The sequence below is a fragment of the Haliotis cracherodii genome, unplaced genomic scaffold (genome assembly GCF_022045235.1).
Source record: "Haliotis cracherodii isolate W230 unplaced genomic scaffold, xgHalCrac1.p SCAF_3, whole genome shotgun sequence".
Classification (NCBI taxonomy): domain Eukaryota; kingdom Metazoa; phylum Mollusca; class Gastropoda; order Lepetellida; family Haliotidae; genus Haliotis; species Haliotis cracherodii.
The window spans coordinates 52,596,387-52,608,999 of record NW_027266286.1 but is presented as its reverse complement, the minus strand read 5'-3'; positions in this window follow the sequence as shown (position 1 = coordinate 52,608,999).

Genomic DNA, 12,613 nt, shown 5'->3' with positions numbered 1-12,613 from the left:
AAGGAAGTATGAGTCGCTGTTTCTAGTCAGAAATCCTTTCCAATCCTGGAATTGCTGTTGTAATAAGATAAGTGGCTGGCCTCACCTTGGTCGGTCACATGATATGCCATGTAGTTGGTACAATACCAAACTCTAGAAATGACACTCTGGCCACATCTGACTCTGACTCCCCGTTGTTCTGTAAAAACCATGCATCGGTTCCAACAACTTTTTGTTTGCCACCAAAACCTCAAGACATTTTGAGTCGTCTTTTGTACTGGATTCCAGAGTTCAAGAAATGTGCGCACAGAAATATAAAGAGAAGGAAGGACCGTCTTTACATTCACAGAAAGTATTGAGTATTTGGGGCATGTGGATTCTCCAAACTTCAAAACAGTTGTATGAAAGTTGACAACATTGGTGACAGCACAAATAGGCAAGAAGTTGGCATCCAAGCGGATATGTAATTAGGAATTTCACTCGGGTTGGCAAACTCAAAACACGTCAATTAGCCTTGTAATTGATATGAGCTTTACAGACATACAGTTGATTCAACACAACATAATGCAACATATCTTTAACTTTATCAATATTTTGTTGTATTGTAACACCTCTATTTCAGATCTGTACAATAAAATTGGAGAATGTTTTGTCAATGAAACAATTTTGTGGCTGGCTTGAAAGTTAACTGCCTATTTTTCTTGAGCAAATTATTAATGAGAATTAAAGCCGTTGATAATTGACTAGCTAAATGTTTATAGGTAGCCCACTAAATAACACTAAATGAAAACAGTATACCAAGGTATTTTTAGTAATATACTTCTTCGATGTTGTTTTTAATAATGACCAGTTTTTCATTTTTAATGACAATACCAACATGTCTGAAAACTATTATCTTATTCTTAACCTGTAGTCAACATATGAAATATTCAACTGTTTTTGTAGAAATGACACTGCATATGAAAACATAATCACATCATCAACAAACAATTATAAGTCTTATTATTTCCTTGACATATATTCTATGATCACAGTTTTCATACAGAGCATTAACTAGTTCATCAATAAAAATAATAAACAACACGGGACTCATAATGCAACCTTGACGGACACCGCATAAAGAGTTAAATGTTCGGTAACTATTAACCTTTCACTGCTGAATACACATTCATTTCACCATAAACATGAATACCTCAAGATTGTAGAAGTGTATACATCCATAACTTAGTGTCCAATTATTTACAATGTAAAGTTTACATTTGGTCATTTTTTACAACGTCGCGTGTTTCGTTATATTGTCGCCGGTCGTTATATAGGTGTTTTTTTAGCGTTGATATTGCTCTGAATAAGCCTCGAATTGTGACGTATTTTCTTTGGGAAAACGCTCCGCCTACACGTTTGATTGGCAGTGTTATTAAAGCAAATGGTCGAGAGTTCCACGTTGTCCTGGTATGGTTTAGAGGGGAAGCACTGCAGGATCAAATTACATATACTCAACAACAAAAGTTCCTGTGACACCAATATTTTAGTGTATTTTTCTAACAAGTAAAGTTTGGTTTTAAATATTGTAGTACATGTATGGAATTAAGTCACAAAAACGCAACTGCTACAGAAAAGCATGCATTCCATACAAAAGTTAACTTTTGTGCAAGCCCCATGCATTTCACTACCCAAGAATGGGCATAAAAACATATGCGTTAACGGGGTTCCATATGCATTGTTTATCATCGTGCTGAAAGCAACCACTCAGAAAAACAACAAAATTACGCAATTATTCAATATTACGAAATGCCACGCCTGTCCGAAAATGAGCGTCTGCGAGCCATTGGTATGCTTGAAGACAATTTAACGTCCATAGAAACACTATTTGGTGTTTATGGCAACGTTGGCAACAGACGAATGCAGTCAGAGACCATCCTCGGAGTGGCAGGCCATGCGTAACCAATAATCGACAAGACAACTGGATTCGAACAACACACCTACGAAATCGATTCCAGACAGCAACAGTGACTGCAAGAAGCACCCCTGGCCTCCGACGAATATCTTCACAAACCATACGTCGCCGCCTCAGATGTGCAGGGATTGTCACCAGAAGACCCGCCAGACGTCCCATTTTGACAGGAAACCACCGTCAATCACGTCTACAGTGGTGCAGACAGCGTCTGCGCTGGACGGCCATGCAGTGGGGACAAGTTCTATTCACTGACGAGTCTCGTTTTCACCTCAGCCACAGCGATGGACGGATTCGAGTGTACCGACGTCGAGGCGAACGTTACGTCAATCATTGTGTCATGGAAGAAGATCGGTTCGGGGGCGGCAGCGTTATGGTATGGGGTGGGATTACAGCGAGACAGAGGACCCGTTTGATAGTGGTGGAGGGAAATCTCAATGGACAGCGCTACCGCGACGAGATCATCGGCCCTGTTGTTCTACTGTTGTTGCGTCGTCATGGCCCAGGCATTAACTTTCAACATGACAACGCCCGGCCTAATATTGCTCGACTTGTTCAGGATTCTCTTCAACAAAACAACGTGAATGTCATCCCCTGGCCGGCTCGCTCCCCTGATCTCTCACCAATTGAGCACATATGGGATGAGATGGATCGGCGCCTTCGACGTCAACCACGTGTTCCACAGACACTCCAGGAACTTCGAAACATGTCCAGCAGATAGGGACACATATCCCACAGGACCTTGTGCGACGCCTGGTCCATTCCATGAGACGAAGATGTGTTGCTTGCATCGTAACCAAAGGTGGACACACACGCTATTGATTTGTAAATTGACATTTTGGCATGTTCATGTTTTTTTTTTATATGAAATCACGCATTTTCTGAAGTTAGTATGGCAAATTTAACCATTTGAACACTTACATGAGTCTTTTATCTGTTGCAAACCGAAATTGTTTCAGATTTGGTAAAAAAACATAACTTTGCATTAAATCTTATTCAATGTCACAGAAACTTTTGTTGTTCAGTATACTTGAGTGGAGATATTTCTGATGAGTGTGCTGTATAGGACCGTATCCGACATATATTGCTGCATGCATTTAACCTAGAGCTCACAAAAATGTATACTGGTGTATTTGCCATCATTGATGAGTTATATATACTGAACAGCACAACCATTAAAATGGATGTATTTTTATCCGGGCTTAAGTCATATGAAAAAATATATAAGTGAATGAGTAATATACGACCTTCTGAACGATGCATGAAGAAGAAGAGCTCGTCAAATCACATTCCTAATTTTTTTGTGAGCGGCATCGCCAAAATGTAACAAATTGCGTGCACATTATGAAAAACGTGTTTTGTTTCACGGGAAGCATGCAGAATAGAGCTATAAAAGACAGACTTTTAAAAGCCACATCACTTTGGGGGTGGGTAAGGTCATGGTGTGGGGCGGCATCAGTCATAACCATCGAACAGAGCCCCATATTTGTCGTGGAAGAATTAATGCCCTTTACTACAGGAATAACATATTGGCAAATCACGTCATCCCATTTTTTCATCAGCACCAGGATATGTACACCTTCCAGCAAGATAATGCAAGAGCGCACACAGCACGTGTTTCAACACAGTACCTAGCGAACAATAACGTGCCTCTGCTTCCATGGCCAGCCCTGTCACCCGATCTATCGCCAATTGAACATCTATGGGATTACCTGGGTCAACGCCTCTCACGTCGTCCGCAAGTACAGAACCTGAGAGAACTTGAAGATACACTACGTTGAGTGCCCCAGAACACTATTCGCAGACTTATTCGATCAATGAAAAGACGTTGCATGGCCTGTGTTGCTGCCAATGGCGGACATACCAGATACTGACTTTTCTTTTTAACCCTATGTGTCTTCCTTACACTGATGTAATTACTGTGTGGTATTCCTGTTTCCTTTGTCGTCTTTCTTAATAATCCGTCTATGTCTGCTCTAATTAAAATCGTTCATTGCTCAATTTGTTTTTGTAATATTTCAAGATTTAGTGCTGGTGCGTTTTCAATGCAGTTCAGTATATAAACATATATTCAAATATTCACCACAACCCAAATCCTAATTTTCCATCTCTCAGCTATCATTTCATAGCATATGACAAATATGCATGCAGTATTTAATTTCTGAACAAGCTGTTTCAACTGGAGCTATGTAATACAAAACAACTGAATGTGTGCTGCGCTAATTCTCCATTCAACAACAAGTATGCTTTGCAAAAGGCTCATCTAAATTTCATAATATAAAATATGATTAATAATATTCACTTGGAGACTGAAAAAATAATTATATCTCAGTGTGGACCCGGAGTAGAATATGTCCTCAGCACCCCATTGCTGGTCGTAAGAGGCGACCGAATTGGACAACCTGTTTGCCGTGGATCGTGCCCCTGTGTCGGTGGAGGAAGGGAGTCTGGTAGTTGAGGGCACAGGTTAGAGGAACCGTGTTCCTTTGCCCAACACACAATTTTGACCCTAACTTCACCTAGACGGGTGGTAGAATGGGCCCGGTTCTATCAATTGCCTGGTCACGCCAAGCCATGTGCGTAATAATTCTCATTCTTCTTTTTGCACATACATGTATTTTACTTTTCACAAATGTATTGCTTGCTCTTTGAAACCACAACTATTGAAATTATATTTTGACTGGAGTCCTATGCCAGAAGGTAGTGGCTCATGGGCCAATCTGGTCATGTTGACCGCTGAATTCTGTATGTCTCTTAATTATTGTTATGGGCAGAACCAGCTTGGCAAAAACTCTATTAGACAAATACAGTTATTCATGAGTATAACACCCCTGTAGCCCTGGTGTTTAGCATTTTGGATATCCAATGCAATAAGACACCGTCCTTGTTGACACTCGATAGTGGATGGGGAGCAGGGGTGCAGAATCACTTACCATTATTATGTCTATAAAATAATCTGGTTCAAAAAGAAAACAATTAGATGCCAGCTCTTTTGATGAAGAAACTGAACTACATTACATTCCAGGGCCCACTTGCACAAAACGATCTTAGCACTAAGACTATAATAAGCCTATGTTAAAGTATAGGAGTTAAGACCACTCATTGTAATGGAATCATGAGATTAACCTTTGAAACTGAACCCGTTTGCCATCTCTAAGGCGATCAAAGGGTGTTGTGGTAAAGTTGAAAATGTCACCCGCTTCCCTAATGGCTCCATACTTGTGGAGTGTGTACGGAGACAGCAATCTCTAAACTTGTCATCAATCAGCCAATTTGCAAATGTAGAGGTTGATGAACACTGAACTCGTGTTGAGGCATCGTCAGAGACAGAATCCGATGTCTGTCTGACATGAGTAAAGGTGACATGAGTGAAGATGAGACTAGCTGAAAAAACAAGGTGTAACAGCTGTCAATCATTTCAAAAGAAAACAAGATGACAATATTATCAAGACAAACACTTATCTCTTTACTGTTTCCCTTTTTCAAATTCCTGATTCTATTAAAGCTGGATATTTTGATATCGGAGTGGAGGTTTATGTACATTTTGGACACGGTGCTGAGACCTGCACTTTCAGTACAATCTGTATCCCCTGCAGTGGGTCATATGAGAGTACTGAGCGCACAGATGCCATCAAATGTGCAAATTGTAAGGGGGACCATTTGGCCTTAGCGAAACGTTGTCCAGAATTTCATCTTCAATCACAAATATTAAAAATCAAACACACTAACAATATCTCTTTTCATGATGCTCAATCACTTAGAGGAGCCTTCTTCTCAGTCCACACCTGTTAGGTTCAAAGCCAATTTGAACCCTTGCGATGGAGGTCACTCCATCTCAGACAGGCCATGGAATTTTCTTGAAGAAGCATACATTGTTTACCCACAAAAGATCCACCATTGTCGCATCCATATGAAATGGAAAGTAAAACAAGTGTGTTTCTGTGTTTTTTTATGCAAACAAATGACAATTTACAAGAAACAATAACTTAACAAGCGTATAGTCAACGAAGCCATCTATAGCCCCGCCCATTTTAACACATTATGGTCCCAAACCATGTAACTGACCCAACATTTCTCTAGCCCATGTCAAAATAGCTGCAATAGAAATTCTAAAATAAACATTTCTAAATGTCACCAGTTCAGTATGTGCTTTATAAATAGACATGCAATGTTTGGCAAGGAACTATTTACGGTTTATTTGTTATACTCCATAAGTGAACCCACCCTATATTAAAACTTAAATCCAACATGTTGCTCTGGAAACGAACACCACCCTTATAGAACCTAAGTCCAACTTGTTGCCATGGAAACGTTAAAAATAAAAAAATCTAAAATTCCTCAATAGCAGTAGGCACCAGTTCAGCATGAGTCCGATAGACATGAAAAGTTTTGTACGATAGTATTACATGTACATGTAAATGATTTTGCATTTCGAGTCCGTATGCCTCAATGTATATCCAAGTTTTTAACCGACAGGCGATTTCAAGTCGCGTTGGTTCTACCCTTTCTGATCACTATAATCAGGGTCAGGGTACCCCACAAGGAGGCAGTATATTGTCTGTCACATTGTTTAGTATTAAGATGAACAGTTTGTCAACAGTTTTAATTATTTTATAAATTGAAGGCCTGAGTCTCTGCCTTGTAGCCTTAAGAATTTCGCCTTTTTATAGTCAGCATGTGGTGGCTGATGAGCCATCCCCATGTCGCATCATATTATCTTTGCATTATGTCTCTAAATTACGTTCTACTAAATCCAATCCAGCGTATGACGTTGTTTTTAATCCTCTTTGCGAAAATCTCTACAATATAAAATCATCTCCTATTCCACCACTTGGAATAAGAAAAAAACTAAGGAACTAAAGAAATCTGACACAAATCAACTAATTTATCAACAACAATAGAATGAATTACGAAGCACATATGATACTTACAAATCTGTGTGCAGATGGACCCAAGGGTGGTGACGCTGTTGCCAGCGCAAATATGTCATTGGATCCAGGACTAATCTCATTCAGATTACCTGATACCTGTTCTATTTTCACAGCAGAAGCAAATGCTATTTTAACAGCACTAAAACATATCAACAGCCAAACTAAATATATACAGTTCAATATTGTTTTCACAATATCTTTCTTGCCTTCAGGCTATTAACAAATGTCTTCCACACATCCACGTTTAATAGAAATTGTGGCATTGTTAAATGATCCTGCTACTGACCAATTTGACATCGCACTCAACAAATTTGTGACGCCACTTCTAATTCCATACGACGATATCAAACCTATCCTCAGATGTTACATCAGAGATTTCATGCAGACGAGGTGGTGCATCCAAGTATGTATAAAAAATACATGAAAAAGAAACAACTTTAGGCTACACCTACTTGGGTTGTCAGTCCAGATTAGACGAGGTCATAATGCGACGAAGTCGTATCGGCCATTCCAGATATACACACGATTTTTTGTTGAAAGGTGAGGATCATCGGTTCTGTATCTCTTGTGATGAAAGAATCAAGTCAAGCGACAATTATGTCTTATGCATGCATGCTTTGGTCCGAAACGGTAAGGATAAACAAGTTCCTCCTTCAGCCTGAGTGAACATAAATTAACAAAGAGGGTATATCAACTCACATCCCCCTTGAGACCGTGGACATGGTATATTATGTTTATTCACTAAACAACGATCGGGGCAGTCAGAGGGTGCATGTCATTAACCAATATATGTATTATACTCTCCAAAGAAGAAGGGGATATTCGAACCAATGTTGCAGCAACCGAGGCACTTGCATAATCAACCATAGACAGTGCACCTATACTTCCGGGACATGATCCTTTAATAATTAATATTTAAATTTTGCTTGTGTTCATTGAAATTCCTGCATTCTGATTAGCTGCACTGGTCACGTGTTATTGCATTAATTTCCCAATGAATGTAAAACATTAAGCCACGCCCACCGATGCAGACTGCTTTTATTACTGGGGATTGTTGGGGAATCCCAATATTACAGTCGAGGGCATTCCCTTTCTGCTCACGTGTATCGTCCTGCACAGGACATGTAGCGAACTTCATGCATATTGTCCAAACAACCCTTTGAGACCGAAGACCGAGTAGGAATGACACAGCAAACGTGCAGGCTCGCTCGCCGGTTGTTTTACCGCTCGCCTCGGTTCCACAACTTTTCTTTTCTAACTAGAATGTTTCCAATTGTGTTTTCCCGCTTTCAGGGAAGTAATGTTTGAATCTGGCCGTAACTGACCATGTCATTTGAAACAGCCGCCTTCTCCCGGACATATTTGTTCCGGCTCGTGACAGACTGAGTGTTTCACGGCTTCTCGCCTCTTGTCTTGATTGACAGGTCCTATGATCTCAAGCGAAAATTATAGAGACGAGGACAATATGTCAGCGAAACCGTAGAATATGCATGCTGTTGAATAAACATAACGTAAAACGATTGTGAATAGAAATATCTTGACCCAGTCGTCTAAGGCGCCGAGTAGTATAGGTAATGATGGTTCTGGCTCACTTCCACTGGAGCCGGATTCATATACCTATACTGCTACTACAGGTAGCATTTTTTATGTGTAAATGACTATGCGATTCAACGATAGTCATAAGATTCAGCTCTAGCTCACCAATACCTGGGTCCAATCATTGCTTTAGATGAGTCTAAATGGTAATAAAAATATTCTTCATTATTTTTATCGATAAAGTGATATTCAACATTTTTATTAAGTTCTTCGTTCATTTTACTAGGAGACCAGACTATATAACTACACTCTTTTTGTAAATTGATAAGAAACAATTGATTACCGTATTTGGTTGGTTTGACATCACTGATATAATAAAAACCTTGTGGTAATTCTCTCCATTTAATAGTTATTTCCATTATTATATATTTATGTAAGCATTTGTCTAAATGTAATCAGCAATGTAAAAAGCAATTTATTTTTAATCTCCAACCAGTTCTTTGGTTTTGGCACGGAATAATTGACGCGCTTGTTGCCTCCCTTGTTCTATGAACTTTTTTTTATCGTCTTCGCTAATACCATTGGTCTTACGAGATTTTGATCGAATCTCCTGCTTCATTTCATTGTATTTGGTGAGTTCCGACAGCACTAAACGAAACTCATCCTCGGATATCTTACAATCGGCCACTGCTGTCGAAATATGATCCTCGATGCTGTTCAACTTTGCATCGGCGAGTATCCGAATACTATCGTGTTTTAATGCTTTCTTTTGCAACCTATGAGAAATGAATTATATCGCTATTCCTGCCAGTCCCGAGACTCCGGCGGTTATTTCCATGCCGAGCACGATAGGCGCGGCGATTATAGTTGATAGTAAACCGACACCGGCTACACCGAGTCCCATGCCAGCTGTTACAAGCGCGGTGTCAACTCCGTCCAGAGCATTCATGGATCTGCGATATTTTTTATACAATCCAAGTCTCAACTCCCTATCCTTTTCTATTCGATGTTTTATGTCGCTTATTTGATGTAATCGAAATCCATCAACAGTTTCCATCTTTTCATCGAGCGCTGGATATAAACTCATAGTGTATATTACGAATATATAATAGTCTTTAATTGGTCTTGCTTAAATGTTTTGAGAGTATACATCAACCTTATCAAATGTATATTATACGGCAAGAATATCTTAGAAAGAGAAATTATGTCACTTTTAATAATTTGAACCCCCTCGAGGGTTGTAACGGGTGATGCTCCAACATGAATAATACTGCAACGTTGACGCTCGTGTTTCTTGAGCCATTTAATCGATAGACCTGGTAATATTTCGAAGGCATCTACCGGTGCATCTCCGAACAAGACTTCAATAATAAGCGTAGAAATATTAGGTATTGCACTCAAGTTCTGTTTAATATCATCGAATTCTGTAACCAAATTTAAACTAACATTTTGGATTGCTGGACGACTATATAACATATGACCTGGTTTTTCTGGCAGGGGAGTGACTAACACACTTTTTCGTTTTGACGGGATATAGGCCGCGAGTACGATGCCACTATTTATTATCTTAGTTAAATTATGTCCCTTACCCATCATTGCATAAGGTGGGGTAATGGCGATATTCAGTAGCCACTTGATGTTTGCTTCGACCATAGTCCATTTATTCTCACTGTTGTAAATAATATTGTACGGAGTGGTTTTAAGGAGTCTACTAACGTCGACATCGCTTAAATCTTCTAGACTACCCGTGAATGTGACTTCTTTCCGCTTGTATACATTATCGTGTAAGTGTAAAGCGTATAACTTACCATTGGTACCGGGTTTACCGAATCCTTCTGTGTCTCCGAGATCGGAAAGCGCAATTGTATTACATTGTCTTATCGTTCCAGGGCCTGATGCATCAACCATTATTTATAATATGGAGTGTTACACTTAAGTATCCTATATGTACAGGTTGGTGTTTTACATCTAATACAGAAATTTTAAGGCCTGAAATAATACCCCGCTTTAATTTTTTATATTGTAATGTTGAGAAAGATTCCGTTCTACCGCTATTGTATTTTTCATCTTTCACTGGAACACTTCTGAGTAGAGTTGAAGGACTTTCTTGTTGAATATTATCCGTTGTACTTATTTCATCAAGATGGATGCACAACTCTTTATAGGGAACTAAATCGGGTAAATTGAGTCCCTGATCTGATGTCTTGATTACTGTTATTTCTCCTCCCCATCCAAGTGTGTATGCTAAGTTACTGTAAACCTTTACATCCTTTTTTCCAGCGTTTAAAATCAGTAACCCATTTGACTCATTTTGTGTGAGACTAATTCCATTAGGCTTAAAAAATTCATCATTGAGTGAGCATACGCTGTAATACCCATCAGGTATAATGTATTTTTGACCATTTATTTCTGTCTCATTATTATAACCTCTCGTAGCATTTATATTGGTCCACTGTGGGTAATACGTTATATCGCATAGAGCTACTTCGAGTTGTCCATCCCAGTTATCGATAGTATGAAGCAGTTGAATAGACTGACCATTTGTTATTCCCGGGAGTGTAACATACATATCAAATATACAATGATACTATATCATAACTTAAATATGGAATCAGCCATTATTTATAATATTGAGTGTTACACTTAAGTATCCTATATGTACAGGTTGGTGTTTTACATCTAATACAGAAATTTTGAGGTCTGAAATAATACCACGCTTCAATTTTTTATATTGTAATGACGAGAAAGATTCCGTTCTACCGCTATTGTATTTTCCATCTTTGACCGGAACACTTCTGAGTAGAGTTGAAGGACTTTCTTGTTGAATATTATCCGTTGTACTTATTTGATCAAGATGGATGCACAGCTCTTTATAGGGAACTAAATCGGGTAATGTATTTCCCTCATTTGATGAATCGACTATTATAGTATAATTGGTTGCAAATCCAATTGTAATTCTTAAGTTCCTGTAAGGAATTACACCCATTATTCCAGGGGATAATTTCAGTCTCCCAGTCGCCTCATTTTGTGTGAGACTAGATCCATAAGGCTTATAAAATTCATCATTGAGTGAGCTTACGCTGTAATACCCATCAGGTATAGTAATAATTCTATCTCTTTCTTGTGTTATTATTATCTCATTATTTCCTCTCGTAGCATTTATATTGGTCCACCGTTGGTAATACGTTACATCGCATAGAGCTACTTCGAGTTGTCCATCCGAGTTATCGATAGTTTGAAGCAGTTCAATAGACTGACCATTTGTTATTCCAGGTAGTGTAACATACATATTAAATATACAATGATACTATATCATAACTTAAATATGAAATCGAGATACATTACTAATCAATCGATTATACTAACTGCCTCTGGTGCTGAATTTACAGTTAAATTCCCCGATATCTTTGAAAACTACAGAGTCACGGCAACTAGCGATAAAATGATGCACGATTGGTTTCACAATCCGATGCAATTTTGGCAGAATCAGTTAAACTTTGCCATATGGTGTGCCACAACAGGATGTGGCGTATCTCTTTACGCTCCAGGATTTGAACTGAATAAGTCTGTTATGTCATTTCACGTGTACTATCAGATTAGACGTATACTTAAAGAAATTAGTGCTCCATTACCGCAGGATCGAGCGTGGAATTCCACAAATAATAATTATGATAGGTCCGTGTATGAGCGTATTTGTCAGGAATTTAATGTTTCTACGAGTAAAGATTGGCGTATTAAAGGAGCAAACCATGGTCTAGGTGTTCCTTACACAGAGGAAAATAAATCCGTCAAAGAAGAAAGCGATTATGTATATAGAGTACTTAATAAACTTCCAGTTAATTTTGGTAAGTTGTATAGTACCAGCAAACTTTACGCAAGAATATATGATCATTGGCATAAAACCGATGATTGGTATAAAGGCTGGGAACTTTATAGTAACGATTGGAGAGGGGATATTATGAGTTTTAAGAGTGGTTTAATTTATATTGTTAAAAAATTTATACAAATGAACGATACCGCAGACGCTTGGAATGAATTTCTTAATGATAAAACGGAAAACAATTTTACTAATCCAGGATTTGTAAGAGTTAATGAATCGATAAGAACTTATGTATGGGCAATTCTCGGTGCACAATCGCAAACACGAACGTCCATTATCGGTACTGGGACGGCGTTCGATGCGCAAAAACAGTTTGTCGCAAACGTGGAGGACGCC